Raw genomic sequence first — 21,937 nt, 5'->3', positions numbered from 1 at the left:
TTAAGAAAGATAGCTAACCTTTTAAGAAATCTGTTTCACTGCTTAAAAATACAGTGAATAATTCTAGCCATCTATGATTTCCAGAGACACTTTAAATGTCAGCAAGATATTAATAATGTGTCTTGTTCTGTTACTTTTTAGTATATATGTCATTTATGAAGTTGCCTGTTTCCTTAGACTGAAAAAGCTAAAAAATTCTGGGTCACTGGAAAGAAGATTCTGTAATTTTACACAGTAGTACTTTTGTTTGCAACAGCCTACTCTTGAAGATACTTGTACTGATCTTTTTTCTTTATGTGGAATTATCCTTTGATTTTCTCATTACAGTTTCTGGCATTGTGAAATACCAGGCATTCTCCCAAACAGGTTGAAGTTGTAGAAGTTGGGTTAAGATTGGTGCAATGCTGCTTTGGTCTAGTATGCTTAAATATATATAATTTTTAAAATTCCTGATACAAGGAAATGAATGATAGTGCAAACTAGGTTACCTAATATTTTCTAACATATATATATATATGCATATAAATGGTGGCTCAGATGGTAAAGAATCTGCCTGCAATGCAGGAGACCCAGGTTCGATCCCTGGGTCAGGAAGATCCCCTGGAAAAGGGAATGGCTACCCATTCTAGTATTCTTGCCTAGAGAATTCCGTGGCAGAAGAGCCTGGCAGGCTGTGATATACAGGGGTCACAAAGAGTCGAACACAATTTAGCAACTAAACAACAACATATAAAATATTAAAAGAGAGGAACCCTTAGTGTGCTTTCATTTTAAGCCATTTTATTTGAAGTGATAAACATGAGAGCAACTTAGGATAGTGCAAACGGCATCAGAAGTCAGACCTTCCAATCTCAGCTGCCAATACCACCACACTCCAAACAAAACCATCCTTCTGGGCACTCTTCTTATAAGTGGCTGGTGATCAAAGAATGTCTGTGGAATGAATGAACGAGTCAATCTTTTGGTATCTTTCTGAAGATACTGTCTAATTCATGGTACACTATCATCACACACCCTTCAGGATGGAGTCTGAGTACCCATCTGTGGGTACTCATTACAGTGTGATAGCATATAGCCTGTTGTAGTCTGGTGTCTGTCATCACCAGTAGACAAACCGTTAACCGAGTTAGTCCTACCTGAATCTTACTAACTGCACTTAGCTAACTAAAAAACAGGGCTTTCCAGGGAGCGTAGTGGTAAAAAATCTGCCTGCCAATACAGGAGATGCAAGACATGTGAGTTCCATCCCTGGGTCAGGAAGATCCAGTGGAGTAGAAAATGGCAACCCACTCCAGTATTCTTGCCTGAAAAATTCCATAGACAAAGGAGCCTGGTGGGCTATGGTCCATGGGGTTGCAAAGAGTCAGACATGACTAAGCACACAGCACATAACTAAAAATTAAAGCTATCAATCAATTCTCTCTATTAGGAGAGAACCTTGATTTATTTGTGACTAGATATGTTTTAAACGGAGAAGGCAATGGCACCCCATTCCAGTACTCCGGCCTGGAAAACCCCATGGACAGAAGAGCCCGGTGGGCTGCAATCCATGGGGTCGCTGAGGGTCGGACATGACTGAGCGACTTCACTTTCACGCATTGGAGAAGGAAATGGCAACCCACTCCAATGTTCTTGCCTGGAGAATCCCAGGGACGGGGGAGCCTGGTGGGCTGCCGTCTATGGGGTCACACAGAGTCGGAGACGACTGAAGTGACTTAGCGGATATGTTTTAAAAAGAAAAATATAGTCATCTTTTTGAGAAGCAGTTTGGCTGCATTTATCAAGACCTTCTTACCCAGTAAATCCCCTTCTAGGAAGTTATCTTAAGGAAGTGATTTAAAAAAAACAAACACAGTAGCTAAAGCTTTCCAAAGACAGCATGATATTATTCATAAATAATATGAAAAATGGCAAATCAATTGACACTAGCATTATCTTAATAATCATAATAAAGTTTTTAATGATCCACAGTCTACCTGATCAATTATATATAATTGTATTAACTTCAATGCTGCCTTTTTTATACTCTTTGCAAAGAACCAGGAATATACTTGAAGCCATCAAGTTTACAACTTCTTGCTGCTGCTGCTGCTAAGTCACTTCAGTCCTGTCCGACTCTGTGCGACCCCATAGACGGCAACCCACAAGGCTCCTCTGTCCCTGGGACTCTCCAGGCAAGAACACTGGAGTGGGTTGCCATTTCCTTCTCCAATGCATGAAAGTGAAAAGTGAAAGTGAAGTGGCTCAGTCGTGCCCGACTCTTAGCAACCCCATGGACTGCAGCCTACCAGGCTCCTCCATCCATGGGATTTTCCAGGCAAGAGTACTGGAGTGGGGTGCCATTGCCTTATGCTTACAACTTCTTACCAGGCTTATAATTTTACTCTTCTCCCTTGTTTCTTTAATTTAGAAATGATTGAAAATAAGGTAATCTCTGAGGCCAGTTTTAAAACTCTGTAAAGAAATAATAATCTTAGCATCAAGAGAGGCCTTAAAGTCCTGTCTTATCTGTTTTCATTAAGAAGTAGACTGTCACTGAGAGAGATGGAAATTCTAACTGGTTTAACTTTTTTTCTTGAACTGAAGTTAAAAAACAGTTAAAAAGGGAAAACTTGAATCTACGTGTTAAATGACTATGAAGAAAACTATGTAAATTGTGGAAGCCTTTTATAATCCCTCATTTAATCTCCTTTTACATGGAATAACTGGCAGAAGTAAAGCCATTTTATCATAATAGTTTCTGCAAGTTATATCAGGATAAACCACAGGAATACAGGAAATAATCTCCTCTCAAATCAGGGCCCTATAGTCAGTTGAACCCTGAACTGACTTAGAAGTTTTACAGCTTCAGCAATAAACTGATTGGGGGCCTCACTGCTGAGATCTACTGTCCATCACTCACCTCTTTGTTCAAGAGGGAGGGTTTTTTTTTTTTTCACTTCTTAGAATAATCCTTGAAATGGACCCCTACTCGTGATGCCCTTCCCTGAAGCTCTTGGTAAAGAGGCTGGAGCAAAGAACTGCTGATGGGCAGGACATTTCCCCAGCGGGCCTGGCCTCCTTGTCTTAAAAAGGGCAGAAAAGCGTATGCCTTCTTTAAAGACATTTCTAAATGGTCCTGTTGGGCATACTGCCCACCAAGTAAAGCAATCCCTGCTTCAGAGCACTCCCTGTGTAAACAGTGAAGGAATGCCAACTTCAAAAATGAATACAAACCCAGTTGATAAACAGGCGAATAAATCCCCACATGGGCCACAACCAGCCCAGGAGTAAATGTCAGAGCATCAGGTCATGGGTGGAGGGAGCAGGGAAAAGTGGAGAAGGCTCATCCTGGAGGAAATCTGAATCTTCATAATCAGGAAAGCTCCTTGAAGTGGCTTCCTTCTTAGTTAAGCTGTGAGAGTGAGGAGAAGCGCCTTCCCAGGGTAGTTTGGTGTGGTAGCCTACAACCCGGCATGGCAGTTTACACCTTGGTGGCAGCTTTCGAACGCCAAGTGAAGGTGGTCAGTTTTGTAGCCTGAGTCGAGCCAGACTGGTTGCCTGAGCTAGAGGCCTGTGAGAGAGCCAGCTGCTGAAATCCCCAGCGCAGGAAGCTCTGACAGAATACCAAGGAAGGGCGTGAGTGCAGCCAGCAAGCCAGAGGGGAGGGAGTTAGTTCAAGGCAGTAGTGCCCTTCCCCTTCAGCCTCTGCACAGGAGCCTCTGGGAGGCCCGTTACTCTACAGTCTTCAAAAGACAGCTGGATGCTGTCTGAATTATTGCTTGTGGGTCTAGAATTTAAGCTCACTCTACTGCCTCAGAGAAGATTATGCTCTAAAAGCTTCTTGGAATTACTGGTTCTGTACTTGCTGCAAGAGAACAATGATTTAGAACAATCTCCTGAGAACCACTGTTCTTTCCACATGTGCTTATTATCCTGCACATTGGACCGTTTATACTGGGCCTGACCAGGGAGCCACTATACACGTTATGAGCAGGTCTGGGGAGGAGAAACCCAGCACGCACATGAGATACTCTTGAATTAACCGTAAATTATTCCATGAAAAGAACCCTTATGTAACATGGAGGCATTCTGTCTGCTGTTCTTTGGGTCTTGCAAGTACTTGAATAAAACCACAAGATGGTTAAACAACAATAGTGGGCGCTCAGTTTAAAGAAAAGCAGTTTATTTTCAGCAGAGTGTCGAACTCCAAACTAAGTGACTTCTCCGTGCCAGGCATTACAGCAGAGAGAAATAAGATATGTGTAGCTTTAGAGTTGACTACCAAAGTCTCCGACTCCATGTTGGTTTAAGCTATAATTTTATTTTTCTTTTCAGTCACCCTGACATTCACTGATATGGTGTTGGTATATTACTTCTGTAAAGGATCTAAATCCCTATCTTACTTCATTTCTCTTGTCTCAAAATCCATAGCTAGTAACATTGCATATTGCATTTCAACAAACATTTATTGATCATCGACTAAGTGTGAGGAGCTCTGAGAAGCAGACAGACCTGTAACACCTGCTCAGGGATATTATAGTCCCGTCTTTGGGGCAAATATGGACACAGTTCAAGGGAGAATGACTTTTATACTAATTAGAGGCATAAGGAGATACACTATGGAGCACACATTTAAATCAGCTGGAAGAATCAGAGAGCTCCATGGACAATATGAATTTGAGCACAGCCAGGAAACACCAAGAGATGTTAATTTAAGGCAAAATAGAAAACAGACATTCAGAGATAAAAGAATATATATCAAAAAACATGAAGACTTTATTTTTAATATTTATCTTTACTTTTTAAGTATCTATGGTTATTTGGCTGCACTGGGTCTTTGCTGCAGCACATGAACTCTCAGCTGTGGCATGTGGGATCTAGTTCTCTGACCAGGGATCAAACCCAGGGCCCCTGCACTGGGAGTGCTGAGTCTTAGCCACTGGACCTTCAGGGAGGTCCCAAAACATGAACACTTCAAAGTTTTGTACGTGTTCAAGAATAGACACAGGGTTTCCCCTGAGTGGTCAGCATGACTAGACTTCGGGGGTATGAGGAGACAGCTGCATCAGGAAATGGGGCTGAAAAGGCAATTGGGGTTAGAGCTTTGAAGGCTTTTAGATATTATTTCCTAAGTCACACATGGTTATTGACAGTTTATGAGGAGGCTGATTTTTAGAGCAAGTGTTTGTTGCTCAGTCATGTCTAAGTCTTTGTGACTCCATGGACTGTAGCCTGCCAGGTTCCTCTATCCATGGAATTTTCCAGACAAGAACAGTGGAGTGGGTTGCCATTTTCTTCTCCAGGGGCTCTTCCTGACCCAAGGATCAAACTCGGGTTTCCTGCATTGCAGGCAGACTCTTTACCAGGTGATTTTTAACTTGTAATTTGGGAGGAATGTTCTGGTAAAAGGGTAGATTCGAGAGGAAGCAATGATACCATGTATAGGTCCATCCACAGCCCATATCCCTCCATTCCATCAACTAATATTAATTAGGGACCTGTTGTGCGTCAGGCCCAATTTTAGGCTATGGAGACATATCAGTGAGCAAAATAGCAGAACATTTCCTGCCCTCATGCAGCTTATGTTCTAATGGAGAAGACATACAGGGAACAACATTAACGTTTATCTTAGTGGCAATTAATAAGGAAAATGAGTACAATAGGGCAAGATGGTATAAATGTGAGCAAGAGGGATTAAGTTTCTGAAAAGGTAGCTGGGGAAAGTCTCTTTGAAGAAGGGACTCAAATGAAGATGCAAAGGAAGGAGAATGGAAGAGAGTATATGTGGATTCTGAGCCAAGAGCATGTCAAATGAGGAAACAGAAAAGGCCAAGGCTCTGGTGCAGGTGAGTCTGGGGTGCTCAGATGACTGTCTAGTTGAGCCAGTCCTGGACAGAAGAAGGAGGAGGAAAAGGGGGAGATATTTCAACAAAAGCATCCCTCTGTGACTGGTGGGTTTGGCTAATAAGGAAAAGGTCAAAGAGGGCTTGGGAGAGGGGGAGCGTGGGTTTACACCAAATGACTCAGGTCCAAGTATTTGGTGTTAAGACAGTTTTGTAGGGTGGTCGGGATGACCTCATCAAAGGAAGAAGTGAAATCAGCCATGAGTGAGTAAGTAGCATGGGATGAGGGCTGGGAACTCGTAATCAGTTGCAAAGTTTGATCTAGCTGCTGAGAGGAATAGGAAAAGAACTCTATAGCATGTGAATATAAGGACTGATGAACAGTGTTTTTAGCTTACCTGTTGGTTGTTTATCTGTTGGGCAAACACATATTAGCACTTACTGTGTGATTAGCGCTGTACTGAATGCTGAACATATGGAAGAGGAGTGTGCTTACTGACAGAGAGGACAGAACATTTCTAAACATACAGAATGTATTCCTTTATTAGAGTGGAGGGGGCTTCCTTGGTAGCTCAGTTGGTAAAGAATCTGCCTGCAATACAGGAGACCCAGGTTCGATCTCTGGGTCAGGAAGATCCTCTGGAGAAGGAAATGGCAACCCACTCCAATATTCTTGCCTGGAAAATCTCATGGACAGAGGAGCCTGGCAGGCTACAGTCCATGGGGTCGCAAGAGTCAGACTCAACTTAGCAACTAAACAACCACCACCAAGCAATGTATTCCACGTATTTTCTCAATCAGGTACATGTATGCTGCCATACATCATGACACTTGGAAGTACTGGAAATGTGCATAGATATATGATGACCAGTGCCCCGCTTCTATACTCTGACTCTCGCGCTCCCTCAGAATCCACTAGCAGACCTGCAGCTTAAGTGAGGGGGCGGTGGTGTGTGTGCTCTGTGTGCTCAGTCGCTCAGTCAGGTCCAACTCTTTGCGACCCCAGGGACTGCAACCCGCCAGGCTCCTCTGTCCATGGAATTTTCCAGGCAAGAATACTGGAGTGGATTGCCATTTCCTCCTCCAGAATATCTTCCCAACCCAGAGATGGATCCTGCATGTCCTGCTTGGCAGGCAGATTCTTTACAACTGCACCACCTGGGAAGCCTAACGCCTTGTATCAAATCCTGATATTGAATCCTGGCATAAAATTTTCTTAAAATATCAAAAAATACTTAAATATTTAAAATAGACACAAATGGAAATTTCTAATATATTCATCTGCATCCTATTTTGGAGACCATTTCCCTCATGCCCTATAAAGAGTCATTGCCCCTCTCCTTAACCTGGTGACACAAGCTGTTAGTTATTATATGGTTCTCATCTGCCAACCACAGTACAGATACAAGCTCATTTCATCCTCACAGCCATCCTTTGAGGCAAGACTGCTATCTCCATTTTACAGATGAAAAAACCAAGGTTCAGAGAGGTTCATTAATGTGTCCAAGGTGGCATTGGCTGTAAGAAATGGACAGATTTGAAACATAAGATTTTTGCCATCTTAATTACTTCCTTCCTTCTCTTAGGGCTAAGGTAATTTGCCATCTTGTGTCTAAAAAACTTAGTCCCAAAAAATAAAAGAATTTGGAGTTCTCAAGACACTCTTTGGGATAATACTGATATGGGTGCTATATGTCTGTTTCTCACCTTAAATTGTAGCAGCATTGTGCCTGGTTTGTATCCATGCCACAAGCCTGGTTGCTATGGCGTCCTTCATAGTAGGAAAATATTTGTCAGCTCCAGGTGGCTGGAACACCAGACAGGCTTGCTGATAGTTCAGTGAATAGGAATAATGATTTGGCGAGTTACGGGGTAGTAAGCAGAGAGAAAAACAAAAACTCCAGGGACTCTGATGAAACAGGCCAAGGATTTTCACTCTATGTTTCCACCACTACACAACTTCAAGTTCAGTCAGCTGGGATAGAGAGAGACTAAATCTGCAAAGATGAAATTGGAGGCTACTAAAATAACATCCCTTTGCTGTGAGTTCATATAATGCCTTAGAATAAAATGTGTTGTCCCAGTAAAATTAAGTTGCCATATCCAAAGTAGTGGCCGCATTAGACACTTTAATTGTTGTTCACTGACTTAAATCATCTCCTAAGTCATGATTTATTCTCCTTGAACATGATTATCTCCAGATAATGTTCTCTTCCAGTAAGAAGGGAAGAACAAAGGAAAATAAATAAAACACAATTTACTCAAATCTCATACAAGTTCTTGCACAAGAAATGAAGAAGCATGGGAACATATGAGTTCTTTTATAAAAACAAGTTTTTCCTTGAAGTTACTGCAAGATTGCAGCTCACATAGCATATTGGTATGTGTATATGTTTTTACAAGAGGGGGCTGTGTCACCAGAAAAACGTGACTCAGTCTCTACAGTCATTTTTTAATGACTAACAGTATATATAATACATATTTTTTTTAAAAAAAAGCAGTTTATAATTCATTTCTCATTTTTAAAAAAGTTCATTTTCACTTTCTCTGAAGAAGCCTGTATCTGGGAATTGAGAACCATTTTTCTTTTCATCTTAATTCTTAACTATTTTAAATTTGTCCTATATTCTGCCCCAAACCAACAAACCATTATAAGTTTGAAAAGTTTTGTACTAACAAACATACAAATTATAATTTATAATAAAGCAGTAGCATTCTGAATCCTTAACATGATGTTAAAGCGCCTTCGAACCTAAAAATAAATGCTCGTTAACCTATTTTATGTACTCTTCCCATAAAAGAATCTACATTTACAAGATACATATATCGGAGGGGGGAGTGGTTCTTGTGTATTAAGATTCAGTCAAAACACTTTTTTAAAGTGAAGAAAGTTAGTCTCCTTCGTAAACTGGATTTCATAGCAGAATATTCCCAAAATGAAATACTAACTAGCCCTCCATATTTAAATTAAGATTTATTTACAAAAGTTCATTTAGCAAATGATTTTAAGGTAATAGCATTGTGTTTGAGCAATCTGTTTTTGAAAAGTGAAGTATATTTATGGTTCACAAGTCATCTGATTTTTATTTTTTTATTTATCAGGTTATTAGGTATGGGCTGTGTTCATTGCCCCATTCCTGTGGCTTTTCTACTGAGTTAAGTCTATTGAATATAAGTCCAGACTGAGGCAAGAAGGGACAGGAAAAAAGTATTTCTGTGCTCTTGCTTCTACCTAGGAAGAATTCTTTCTTTCTTTTTTCCTATATGAGTGAAAAGAAGCTCTAACAATCCCTGAGACCTCTGGGATAATTCTGGACTAGTAACTAACTGAAAAAAACAACATGAAAACCTCAACTTTAAAGAAATTTCTTTTTGTGTCAGCCCTGAAAGGGGGGAAAAAGAGCATAATCCCTCTCACACTTAGTTAGCAGAGCTATAAGGAATTCTGACTGGCTTGATAATCACCATGGAGCCTCAGAGTACTTGGCTGGTAGATAGCTAAATTTAATTAATAGTACAGATTGTCAGATAAACCTCCTCATTTATTTTACAGCTCTGTGTACTTTCTCTGTTCTGCCCCCTCAAGTTAGGATTTTCTCTTAGTCTCCTTGTTTGCTGGTTGCCTGGCTAGAACACTGCAGCAGGGCCACCTGGAGCATTGAGGCTCCCTGAAGAGTGCTTCAGGCTTCAGGCTGTGAGGGTTTGAATCCCGGCCCTGTCCCCATCTGCGTGCACGCTTTCCTGCTGCTGGTCCCCAAAGTGGCGATGGCGATGTCTGCCTCAGAGTCTCAGGAGGGTGCAAGGTCACACCCGAAAAACCTGCTTCTGTGCTTCCTCTGGGTGTATGTCCTGTAAAAATGCTGTCAGTATGATGCCCTCATTGTTTCTGCTCCTCACCTTTTCCTAAGCTCCTGGAGACTTCAGCCTGCCTGGAACCCTAATGTCTCCACCTAGAACCTTCCGAAGAAAGTCAAAACCTTGAGGAAAATATTGCCTGATGCATCAGCTTTTCTCCTCCTTCTTCTCACTGACAATCCTCACTTTCATCAGTTTAAGTACCATCACCTCTCTTTTTGTACCTCAGCTTCTCTGTTGCAGTGATTACGTATGCATTTAATGGCTATTAAGGTATGAATAAATATAGGGAGAAATTATGTGAGTGGATTTTTTCTTTCATTTGGTTGCTTTTTTTAATTTATAATTTAAACCCTACCTTTTTTCAAAAAGATTTGGAAGAGCTTTTCTGTTGGTATCACTTATTCCCATTTAGTTATGACTGAGGACTAAAATTGGAGCAAAACCTGTGGTTTGTCTCATAGTGCTTCCACTGTGTGGCCTTAACACGTTATTTAATCTCTCTGAGCATTAGTTCCTTCCTGTGTGAGATAGGGATGACAGTACCACTGTAGAGGTTGTTGTGAGGATGAAATGAACCATTGTATTCAGAGCATAAAGCATTTAGCATCAGTGCCTGGCACATAGTATCAACAATAATCATGCAGATACCTTCTAACACAATATTCGAGCATCATAAGAGAGAATTAAAACCAGAATCGAATGGATGCTGTGGACCCTATAAACATTCCTCGAATAATTTATATCAGGGAGAATGTTCATGAATATGCATTTTGAACACTGTAATATTCTAGTGACAATATTTATTTCAAAGAATGCAAATTCCAATAACAAGTAAGGACGATTATGATGAACAAGTTAATGAATAATGGAAGAAAAGTTACCAATATACTGTGTTAGCCTGTAAGTAGCTTATTCTCTGTTTAGTAAATACTCCAAATATGGCAAATGTTTATCTCCAGTCAAACTACAAAATGCCTAAAAGCCTTCATAGGCTCTAGAATTTTTTTTTTTTTTCTTTTTTGGCCTTTCTAATAATAACTATTTAGTAAGTTGCCCAAGCATGTTTTACTATAGCACTGTGTGCCTGATATGGTGTCAGGTGTGGTGGGAATGGCTGAGAAGTTGGAGACTCCAGTCCACATATTCCTATAACTCCATTTCAGAGACAGCAGTTCAGGGCCGCACACACCCAGGGCCAGATTGCCTGGCGGATTTGCAAGCTGAGTGCAGTGTGAGGTCATTTACCCAGACATTTTAATAACTGTCTTATAATAATTGACTGCCTTTAAAAATGCACTTTTATTCACCTCCCTCCAGTCAGAATCCTGTCTGTCTTCTTGTCTCTATTAGAATTGAATGACAAGACAGAGAGAGATCAAAAACGGTACATTTAAGGATAAAATTGAAAAAAAAGGAACCAGTTGGGGTTAATGTCTAGGACAAAGACGCAGCCGCAGAGGCCACGGTTTCTCGGGATGCTTTGCTTGCTGTGTCAGAGACCACAGTATGAAATCACACAGACGTTTGGATTACAGCTCATCAACAATGGTTTCCTAGCAACAAAGTGTTAGACCAACCCTAACTTTCCTACAACTTTCCTATATTGGTTTTTTTGGATTCAGGTAGCAGGGGTGTGGGTAGAGTCTACAGTCGTGTCGCCTGAACGTACGTATGCTTTATCTTCTCTGGAGTCCTGTGACACTGTACCAAGGAGATATTGATTTCAGATACTCTCAGCATAACGTTTCATCTTACAAATCATAGCATTTTAGAGCCCTAAAAGGGACCTCATTTTATTGGTGAGAAGATTGGATCAGGGAGGTCACCGTGTTGTGCCCAAGGTCACACAACTAGCTGGTCGGTTGATCTTTTTATTTGGCATCTCTTGACTCTCTTTCGGAGCAAAAACTTATTCCATAAACATCTTTGATTCCTACAGGCTATCTCTCTCTCTTTTTTTCTAATTTCCTGAATATATACATTTTTTTCCAAAAAAATTTAAAAGGAAATTTTTATAAACCTCCTGGTACACAACAAGATGGACTATGACTAAGCAAATAGTTTTTAAAAATCAAATTCAAGGCCTTCAAAATTACTTAGCTTACCATCTAATACTATCTATTAATCAGTGGTGGGCCAATCATTAAAGCTTCCTAAAGAAAAATACACTTAAAAAGTTGAAAATCATGTATATAGTTTAAGAAAAAAAACATGGCTTCATTTTAGTAACTATTTAAGTCATAAGTTATTAAATATACCTTGTAAATTGTTTACAAAATTCCAAAGTCTTTTTGAGTATAATAATGCATTGAAGTAACACAGTTTTTTGCATGTTTGTTTTGAATGTTTGGATTTTTTTTCTAAAACAGTATGTTGTTTATGTTGGGCACATTGAAAAATGAGTGCAATATTACAACTGCATCCTCTATTTTTGGTCTATCATGATGGCGATCCTAAGAGCTGCAGGCTTAAAAACACTTGGGGTTTTGTTTTCATGCCTATCTCAGTAAATCTTTAAAATATTTGTTAAATAAAACAAGCTCAAGGCAAAATGAAGGCCAAACAGGGCATTCATTAGCCACAAAGAACTTTAGCCAAATATTTACTCATGGGTTAATGTGAACTTACTGGGTGATCACAGGGTACCTAGTACAGTGAGAAGCTTGTTTTATCCTGGAGGGAGTTGGGCAGCTAAATTTCAAAATAACATAAATCTAGAGTTAGATTTGGAATCGTCATTTTCGCAGTAGTATTTAAAGTGATTTAGAGTGGGTGGAAGTTGAAAGAGAGGTGAAGCTTAAGGTGGTCATTTTAGTCGATGAAATCCAGAATACTACCTAGGACAGGGCAGACAGGAGGCAAAGGGCACAGAAAGCCGTTCTGTAGATGGGAGAAGAACTGAGCCAAGCAAAAAAAAATTGTGCTTAGAAAGATAAAGTTGAGAACAGAGTCAAAATTTATGACTTGAGAAATAGCTATGAACTACATACTATCCATAATAATGGCACCAATACATAGGAAAGACAACAGGGCCTTTCTTTGTTAGAAGGAGGCTTGTATACAGCAGCCAGGTCATAAAACACCAGTGTGCTGAAATACTAGTGCTGGACTCGCCATCTAGGTGCCAGCCAGAGGATGGCTTATTGCTGTAGTGCCCTCCTTTCTCATTCCTCCCTCTCCCCTTGCCTCATTTTTTTTATAACTAAAGATCAGTTATATCCAGAGACCTCCCTCACAGTCCAGTGGTTAAGGCTCTGTGCTTTCACTGTAAGGTATATGAGTTTGAGCCCCAGTTGGGGAACTAAGATCCAAAAAGCCTTGTGGCCAAAAAAAGAGAAAAAAAATTAGTTATATCTAGTCATTAAATACTAGTGTTAGATGATAAAAGCCACTTTGGAGATTCCAACCAAATTGTAAATGTGCCTGCTATCACCTCTTGTGAATATACTAAGGAATTTTTAAAATCTCGATATGTATCTCTTATGAATGTTATTCCTGATGTTAATTCCTAAACAATAAAAAGGAAGGAAATGAAACATTTCTGAATGATAAAAAATGTAAACGTGTTACTCAATCAGTCGTGTCCAACTCTTTGGGATCCCATGGACTGTAGCCCACCAGGCTCCTCTGTCCATGGAATTCTCCAGGCAAGAATACTGGAGTGGGTCGCCATTCCCTTCTCCAGGGGATCTTCCTGACCCAGGGATCGAACATAGGTCCCCTGCATTGCAAGCAGATTCTTTACTGTCTGAGCCACCAGAGAAGAAGCCCCTTTGAATGACAAAAAAAGAAACATAAATTCAAGGTGTGGAGTCGTTGGTACCTCCTTGATAGGCCCTACACATCTGTCCCTGGATCCAGTCACAGTTAGTTTGAAAAGGAAACACCAAAGGTCACTTCACAGTCTTAAACCTAGAAATCAGGTTGAGCCTGAAAATAATTAGAAATATGTAAGGGATCTGTCAGAGAAGGCAATGGCACCCCACTCCAGTACTCTTGCCTAGAAAATCCCATGGACGGAGGAGCCTGGTGGGCTGCAGACCATGGGGTCACTAAGAGTTGGACACGACTGAGCGACTTCACTTTCACTTTTCACTTTCCTGCATTGGAGAAGGAAATGGCAACCCACTCCAGTGTTCTTGCCTGGAGAATCCCAGGGACAGAGGAGCCTAGTGGGTTGCCGTCTGTGGGGTCGCACAGAGTCGGACAGGACTGAAGTGACTTAGCAGCAGCAGCAAGGGATCTGTAGGTTTTGTTATTGTTATTAAGGCAAAAGTATCTTAACCGCACGTCATTCTCACAGACTAGGCTGATGGGGGCAAGAAGTTTCTTCATGGTGAGAACATGAGGCCAGGAAACCTTCCCACAGTCAGCATCCTCTCATTAAAGTCTTGATAACCCCAAATTGGTTTTTAAATGCCTCGTACTCTATAAAGCTGATGAGCAGTGAAATAAATCTGTTCAGTCAACGGAGATTGGGTTTGTTTTCAGGGGTGGCGGGAGGTGGGTACGTCAAGGAGAAGGGACTGAACTGAATCCTTTTCACGAGAAATTATTTCACAATCTATCTTAGTGTGTGATGCATATTGAAAGTTGGATGCTTTCCATGAAAGCAAAAATGGACATAAAAGACAAAAGAGTTTCCTAGTGATATTTAGAGTGAAGTTGATTATGTGCATGTAGGAGCAAAGCATGCCAGAAATTTTTCTCAGAATTAACTTCTGTTGTGCATTTTGATTTTTCATGTGTATACTCTTATGACTCATCCAACTTTCATCATTGCATTCAATGAACACTGGCCAGATACCTACTCTTTTCCAGGCACAAGGGGATAATCTTTTCCAATCATGGGGGGATTTGGTGTCAGATAAGGTTGCAGTCACTTCATGGGAAATAGATGGGGAAACAGTGGAAAGAGTGTCAGACTTTATTTTTCTGGGCTCCAAAATCACTGCAGATGGTGACTGCAGCCAGGAAATTAAAAGACGCTTACTCCTTGGAAGGAAAGTTATGACCAACCTAGATAGCATATTCAAAAGCAGAGACATTACTTTGCCAGCAAAGGTCCGTCTAGTCAAGGCTATGGTTTTTCCAGTGGTCATGTATGGATGTGAGAGTTGGACTGTGAAGAAGGCTGAGCGCCGAAGAATTGATGCTTTTGAACTGTGGTGTTGGAGAAGACTCTTGAGAGTCCCTTGGACTGCAAGGAGATCCAGCCAGTCCATTCTGAAGGAGATCAGCCCTGGGATTTCTTTGGAAGGAATGATGCTAAAGCTGAAACTCTAGTACTTTGGCTACCTCATGCGAAGAGTTGACTCCTTGGAAAAGACTCTGATGCTAGGAGGGATTGGGGGCAAGAGGAGAAGGGGACGACAGAGGATGAGATGGGTGGATGGCATCACTGACCCAATGGACGTGAGTCTCAGTGAACTCCGGGAGTTGGTGATGGACAGGGAGGCCTGGCGTGCTGTGATTCATGGGGTTGCAAAGAGTCAGACACGACTGAGCGACTGATCTGATCTGATCTGATCTGAAGGTTGCAGTTCCTATCCTCAAAGTGTTACAGTCTCAGCCAACTAAAAGTATGTTTGCCTTGAGGACAAGATACTCTGCTCCTGGTGCAGGCCAACCTTGGCTCTCTTGACACAGCATCAAGCTTCCAAGGTCTCCTGGGCACTGGCACTTCCGCTGGTGGGTGGAGGACAGGGCAAGGTAAATCACTACCCCTGTGCCTTTGCACAGACTTCCTTCACCACTTCCAAGGGAGGCTGGGAGTCACCCTCCACCCGTATGTTTGTTAAATACTTAGCTTATCTCTGCTGTAATGTAATTTTTGAATTCTTAATTTAAAAAATTTACCATAGTAAAAATATCCTCTTAGTAAAAAGCTGAACTGGAAAGCTAAGACTTTTACTACATCCAATTTATATTAATGACAAATAGGGAGGTTAGTTTCAATGAAACAGATGCCCTTCCAATAACGTATTTTTGAGTAGGTCTCAGATTTGCACCATCAGACTTTTCATGAATGTGAGATTGATGAATTTGCTTTTTATTTCTTCTACCCTCCGTCCTTCCTGAACTTGCAAATTAGCAGCAGAAAAGTGGAGAATGGAATCAGGACCCTAGAGGTAAATCAAGTAGTAAAAATGCACAATTCAGGACATTACTGTAATGATGACCATTTATCTTCTAAGAAATCCAGAGTTGGCTGTGCTCGGCAGCTCACTTTAATATGGATGGAGAGGGACTCCTCTGCCCTCTGTCTGCCTTCCAGTTCTTCTCATCTCAACCCCCTAGTTTGAGGCAGTTACAGAAGAGGAAGTTCAGCCACAAGTTGAAAGGACAGGAAGTGACTCATAGTTCCCCCAGGGGTCAGGTGAGTGGGTAGTGAGGGAAGGCTGGGAGAGAGAATTCCTGATTAGAAAAGTAGCCCAGATGGGAGAGTGGCCAGGGCTGGAATTTCAGAAATGACAGTGACATCAGCATTCAGGAGCCTCCCCCACTTTCCCAGATGAGCATCTCCAAGCACTGCTGTGAGTCGTTTCCCATTTATTTTCACAGCATGATTGGAGACAAGGAGGTGTCAATATGAAGCCTGAAAAGAATGACTGCAAATCCTGGGAGCAGAGTTTCATAGGATGTTTCTGGCAGAATTTATTCATAAATTAGTGCAGTCTGGGTTTTACTAATAGAAACCGTTATGCCAAAGAGAATTTTAAAACCTAGAACTGGTGAACCTAAGAGGTATGGATTTGTTCTTGTTTTTGTTTTTTGTTGTTGTCTTGGGACCATTAACTTCAAATTTGCTGATACCATTAGTGTGTTATGAAGTAAGTGACAGCTATGGAACATGTAATTAAAAATATGCTGTTTAGACTATAAATAGAAACCACACTTGACGGAGAAGAGAAGCACAGAATTTAAAGCAGTTATGAACATGAGTACCTACAGGACACACAAGGGTAATTTTTGTACCAAGAAGGAGGAAGTCTTTTAGAAGCATCATCTTTGCTACTTGTAGTCAACTGCGGAATGTTTTAAAACTATATACTTAGGTTCTTTAAGGGCATGTAAGAAAGATTTGAAAGTTTCAAAGAAAAGATTAACCACTGGAATTTTAACGTAATTCTTGAGTGCTTCCTTGACAAGGAGAGAGTTCTGTTCGCTACTATAACACTCTGTTGGAAATGTGAGTAAGTGGAACATACTTCACCTTACATTTTAGTTCTGTTTAAGAGTTTGATTCATGAGAAAATGTGTGGTTCTTTCTGTTCCCAAGGTAATCCTCTCTCGCGGTGACTGTACTTTGAGGCTGTGGTGCAAATCCATGGTGTTCCTTTTTTTTCTTTTTTTGTAAATGTGAATGAAAACAGTAGGGAAGGAAGTGTGGAGGTTTGGAATCTTTGCTGCTGCTTCACAGGTCACAGGGGAGCAGTGAGGTTCTTCCTCGCTGTCAGAGTCCAGAAGCATGGGGAAGACTATCATTTACTCCTTGCTCTAAGTTTCTTTGAGCCTCTGTGCTGGAAGTTTCCTCGGTTTGTAACGCAAACGTTAATCAAGCCCCTTTGGGGGACCGGGCACTGTACTGGCACGGGAGACAAAGACCATGCCTGTGGAGGGAAACAGAAAAGCAGAATAAACCAGAAATTCCAGTGCCAGGGTAAGTACCGGGCCAGAGGCACACAGAGGGTGCAAAGGAGAGACGACCGGGAGACCCTTACTTACTTGAGTGGTGGGCAGTGGGTGGTCAAGAAGGACTTGGCAGAGAAGGTAAAACTAGAGCTGAGAATTAAAGAAATAGACGGGAAAGGAAGAATAAGGCTTAGCTAGTCAGATCAAGTGAGTGAAAGTCCTTCTAGACTTAGGGAAAGTACCTACCAGGAGCAGAAGACGGGAGTGGCCGGAGGTGGCAGTTTCAGGGACTTGATTGTACTGCTGGCGTCTAGGCAGCGTGCCCAGTTGAGACGCAGGAGGACACACCAGGTCCTTCACGAGGTCGCTGCGCTCAAGAATCGTACGCTGTCCTCAGAAGTTTGCATTTTACTTTGGAAGGATTTATGAGTTCTGAAGGATTTTATGCAGTAGAGTGAGGGATCAAATTTGGGTTCCATCTCTGAAGTTATCCTTGAAGGATGTTGTTTGCGTTCCTGAACAAAAGTAACAGATTGCCTTCGGAACACGAGCTCTTGTACTCTTTTATAGAAATGTATTTAAGACGTCTTTGTTTTCCAACCAGCATCTTATACTGCTGAGCAGAATTTCTGCCTCCGTCCTGTGATCTAAGCTCAACTAACTGTCAGCTGCCCCGTGCCTGTGTGACTCGCGGTTCATTCTAGTCAGACTTACGGGTCCAGCAATGTCATCCTGTCTCAAATGGAGTTGGAATTCACCCAAATTCCACAGTTTCTAGTGTTCGGGGAAGCCATTATTTTAAAATAATGATAAATCATCTCTCTAAAAATGAAATTCTCTTTTAAATTTACATCTAAGTCCCTTCAGGGCCCCAGAAAGTCCGTGATGGTGCATCTTGGAGCACTGGTCTTCTTAAAATTCGAGGGAAAGCTTTTTGCAGTCCTGTCCTCTCTATGGGTGGAAATGGCAAATAATTCATGGAGGACATCTGTTTATTTTCTTCTGCCATTTGAGTATGTCGGTGGGAAAATGTGAAAAGTACTCATTTCAGTTGATAATAATAGCTCCAACTTTTAAGTGCCTGCTCTTTGTCAATTTACATAATTCATTTTGTCCAACAAATGTAAACACAGAGTAAAGTCCAAAGCCTTGTGCCAGGGACCAGAACCGTAGCTGTACACAAAATGCCTTTCCTTGTTATGGAGTTTCTCTCACATGCTTCCAGCTACTCTGAAGTGTGTAATGTTACGCACATAATGAAGTTTGTTCAGAGACCCTCTGCAGGGAGCATCTACTCTGTGCTGCTCTCCACTGCTGCACTCGGGGTGGAGATGGGGGTGTCAATCTCAACTTTCCCATATCTACTCCTGCCTTTACTTTATTCATTAAAGAATTTCATTGCTTTCCCCTTGGCTACCTTCCTGTCTCTAGAATTGAACAAGGGCTAGCAATCATCACTACCATCATCAATCAATCAATCAATGTCCATATATGAGCTTATTATTCTGTTAGTTATTAACAGTAGCCATAACAGCCACAAATCTATATTGAGTCCCTACTGTTCACAAATTCACTGTTCTCAGACTTTAAGTCTACAAAGAAATGGAAGTCACAGCTCCATATAATAAGTCACATAACAATTCAGGATAGCCAGAGATCATGCAAGGGTAGAGAGCATAAGTGCTTAAGGGTTTAGGGAGGGCTTCCTGAAGGAGGTGTCCAACAAGCCACATTTTCAAGGAAGGAAAAGCTTTAACTAAACAGGATAAAGGGGAGTGTCTTCCAGGCAGACCCAACTAAATCGATTGCCCAAAAGAAGGTGACCTCAGTATATCACACATTTTTCCTCTGTTCCTGAGAACTGAAATAGTCACAGCTGGGTGTAGTTATGTTTCAACAAAGGAGATTACTCTACTCCATTTCTCTACTCTAGTGTGGTTACATTTCAAGAGAGGCATCATTTTACTCTGACTGAAAGCATGCCTACTTCCCTATCAGTGCCGTCATGGAATGAGTGAATGATTCCCTTGGAGGAATGAGTAGGGAAGCCTCAGGGAGCTGGCTGTTTGCCAGGACATGTCCAGGGAGATCTTGGGTGGTCCAGACAGAACTAGGGTCAGATCTGCTCCTGAGGATACCCAAGTCGTTTTGCTCATCACCAGAACTGCCCTCCTTCTCTAGAAGGTCATCTGGAAGACCTAAGTTGCATGAGATCTCATGTCATTGATTTGTTATTGATTAAGATTGGAGCTGGCATTCAACCCATTCTCAGCTCCAGCAACAGTAGCAGCAGACTTCTCAAATGGAATGAAACAGGAAGGTATGACAACCCAGCATGTGCCCCTCAGCCTACTTCAGTCAAATCAGGAAAGGAGAAAGCAAGAGAGCTTTTTACAGGGGCCAGAGGTACCTTCACCAAAAACCTTTGACCAGCAGTACCTGGGGGTCATTTACTATGAATAAATAAAAGGAGCAACAGTCCATTACAGTTTAGGATGAATGTTGAGCAATGTTGGTGAAATATGGGTACCCAAGGGATATTGAAACAGAAACAGAACTTCTCGGCTCCTCTCCTTCAGCAGATTTATTGAAGGATGTTTGCCTGAAACACACTAGGTTCCAAGTAATCTGCCAGGCACTAGAGGCAAAAAGTGAATCAGGCAACATCTGCCTTTGAAAAGCTTGTAGTCTAATGGGGAGACAGATGTGTTAACAAGAGCATTTCAGTCTAAACTTGTAAGGACTGAAATGTACAAAAGTCCAGAAAAGGACAAGCTAACCAGGAAGTGACGTCTTAGCTGAATCATGATAGAAGAGTAAGACGAGAAAAAGAAGTAGGAAGAATGTGACAGACAAAAGGGAAGACGCAGCACAAGCTCTTTTGTGGGACATGAGACCGCACCATGGGGCTGGCGGGCAAACTCCCTGCCATTCCAGCAGCTGACCCCAGACAGGGCAGTGAGCCCCTGGAAGCAGGCAGAGGCCAGGTGAGGGGCAGCACCGTGGGCCAAGCCACAGGGCTGTGACTTTGTTCTGTGGGTGACAGAGAGGCATGAAGGAGTCCTAAGGAGAGTGATCCTACAGCAGGGGGACCTGTTAGGAGTCTGTTGCAGTAGTCTGGGAACACGATGAGGCTCTAAACTAAGGCAGAGAGAATGGAGGTGGGCAGGTTGGAGTTTGAGAAGTACATTTAAGAGGTGAACTCAACAGGTCTTGAGGTTGAATTTCTGAGAATACAAAGAATTCATGAGTGGGGAGGAGTCTGGGAAGACCACCAGCTGTCAGACTCTTAGCACTAGACTCAGTTTATCCATTGATTTAACCAGATGCTTCTCACAGAACAGTGTCATCTGAGGCAGCGCTCTTTAAACTGAGGGTCATGAAGTCAGCTAATGGGTATTCATAGCAATTTTTAATAGAAGGGAAGAGAGCAGAAAATGTCATGTGGTATTGCATATGTACAAAGTGCAATTATTACTGCATGAAACTTTGTTTCATTCTGTGGGTATGTGAGTACCTGCTCAAAACTCTATGTACGTTGTGTGCATGAGTGCTGTCACTTCAGTTGTGTCTGACTCTTTGCGACCCTATGGATTGTATCCCGCCAGGCTCCTCTGTCCATAGGATTCTCCAGGCAAGAATACTGGAGTGGGTTACCATGCCCCTCTCCAGGGATCGAACCTGCGTCTCTTAGGACTCCTGCATTGGCAGGCAGGTTCTTTACCACTAGTGCCACCTAGGAAGCCTATATGTAGGATGTTTCTCACTAAAGACTGTGGTCAAAACATTTGAAAATGTTATGCTATTCTTTGCGGTTTTGTCCGATTGTTCTCAAGTATGAATGAATATGTCCCAATCGGGTTTGTTGATCTTAACAAGGGGAGAGTGATTCCTTTGTGCAAAAAACAGGGAAATGTTTTCTCACCATTATTCTTCCAAGACTAAATCTTGCAGTAATCTCTGGCCTTGGAATTCCCAAGGATTCCATGCAGAGGAAAGGGAAAGGGATGGCTGCCAGCAGGAAGGACTCTCCCAGTGCATTCTGGGACTGTGCCAAATGCCCCGCCCTTCAGAAAACATGGGCAACATTGACATATATACAGACATCGCTGCTCTAGGATATAATACCTTATTTTTCTTTTTTTTGCATAGAGTTTTACAGTTTGCAAAATACGGTCACAATACACGTTCCCACATTTACAACAGGCCCTGTGAGTTTGGAGGGACCTGAATATCTGAAAAACGCTTTAGGTGTTTATTGGCCTGTAAATATTTAAAGCTATAAATATTTTCCTCTTAGTATAGTCATTCACTCTTTTAGTCAACATTCATTTGCCAAGCCCTGGGCCAAGAACTGGACGTGCAATATGTTTTCCAATCTGGTAATGTGTACCTGCAATGTTATAATTTAAGAGGATACACAAATCTATATATTTATTTAAGGGTGCTTGTAGTTTTACCTGTGACATGTTTATAGACTGTATTAATATGTGTGCCTATATGCCTGTTTGTGTGTGAGAGAGAGAGAGAGAGGAAGACAGAGACAGAGAAATAAATTATTTAACTTTCTAAGTTCCAAAATGAAAAATCAATTGCTTCCAGGGAACGAAGCAGGAAAA

At 41.6% G+C, this 21,937-nt stretch overlaps 1 protein-coding gene and 1 long non-coding RNA gene across 12 annotated transcripts in view; one reads left to right on the top strand and one right to left on the bottom strand.

Moving 5' to 3' along the window:
* STARD13 (StAR related lipid transfer domain containing 13) overlaps positions 1 to 21,937 on the top strand; it is a 482,949-nt gene that overhangs the window by 389,463 nt on the left and 71,549 nt on the right. The window contains exon 1 of one of the 11 annotated variants that reach the window (XM_025262910.3): positions 15,151 to 16,430. The exons of 9 other annotated variants lie outside the window; for them this stretch is intronic. The gene's annotated coding sequence lies outside the window, so the exon portion shown is untranslated. Of the gene's footprint in view, positions 1 to 15,150; positions 16,431 to 17,221; positions 20,306 to 21,937 lie in introns of those variants that run through there. One more of the 11 variants, XM_025262911.3, reaches the window with a different exon arrangement.
* Positions 764 to 7,665, bottom strand: LOC123329003. Its single transcript, XR_006544156.2, has 2 exons — positions 7,533 to 7,665; positions 764 to 933 (listed from the first exon to the last, which is right to left on the bottom strand). It is a non-coding gene; the product is annotated as an uncharacterized LOC123329003 (long non-coding RNA).

Source organism: Bubalus bubalis, chromosome 13 (genome assembly GCF_019923935.1).
Source record: "Bubalus bubalis isolate 160015118507 breed Murrah chromosome 13, NDDB_SH_1, whole genome shotgun sequence".
NCBI lineage: Eukaryota > Metazoa > Chordata > Mammalia > Artiodactyla > Bovidae > Bubalus > Bubalus bubalis.
This window is presented reverse-complemented; position numbering and strand designations above follow the sequence as displayed.